The sequence below is a fragment of the Brassica oleracea genome, chromosome C9 (genome assembly GCF_000695525.1).
Source record: "Brassica oleracea var. oleracea cultivar TO1000 chromosome C9, BOL, whole genome shotgun sequence".
NCBI classification, from domain to species: domain Eukaryota; kingdom Viridiplantae; phylum Streptophyta; class Magnoliopsida; order Brassicales; family Brassicaceae; genus Brassica; species Brassica oleracea.
Window position 1 is genome coordinate 38,401,133 of NC_027756.1, and position 552 is coordinate 38,401,684.

Genomic DNA, 552 nt, shown 5'->3' on the forward strand with positions numbered 1-552 from the left:
TTGCGTCACGTTTAGACTAGGATGGCTAATCCGGTCTTGCCATAAAGTGTATAATTTTCGTGGGATATATCAGTATGATCACCACGGCTCTTGCCTCTTATCATACTGATCTGTAGCATAGTTTTGATCAGTAGATTACATAGGTATAGTCTTGACCACTTTCTTAAAAGGGTCTTAGGCGTTTTCTTTCTTTCTTAAATCTGAAGGAACTTGTTTCCTTTTGCCCATTGTTTCTATTTGGAAACCATTTTATTATAACTCAATGGGTCATACATTCTTGGGTGTATATAATGCCCTTTAGGCAATGCCTTGGCCATAGATTTATTACTAGGCTACTATACCCGTACTATAATGCCCTTTAGGTAATTTCTTTATCAATAAAATCATTCACATTATCAAGCAAAATCAGGCAAGATATAATATCAATGAACTCAAAGCATTTCATAAAACAATAAAACAAGATGTCGATTTTAGTCTTTGAGACATTCAGAAGTCTCAAAATCCAAGAGGTCGTCCTTTTCAAGGTCGGAATCATCATCAGCATCATACCCG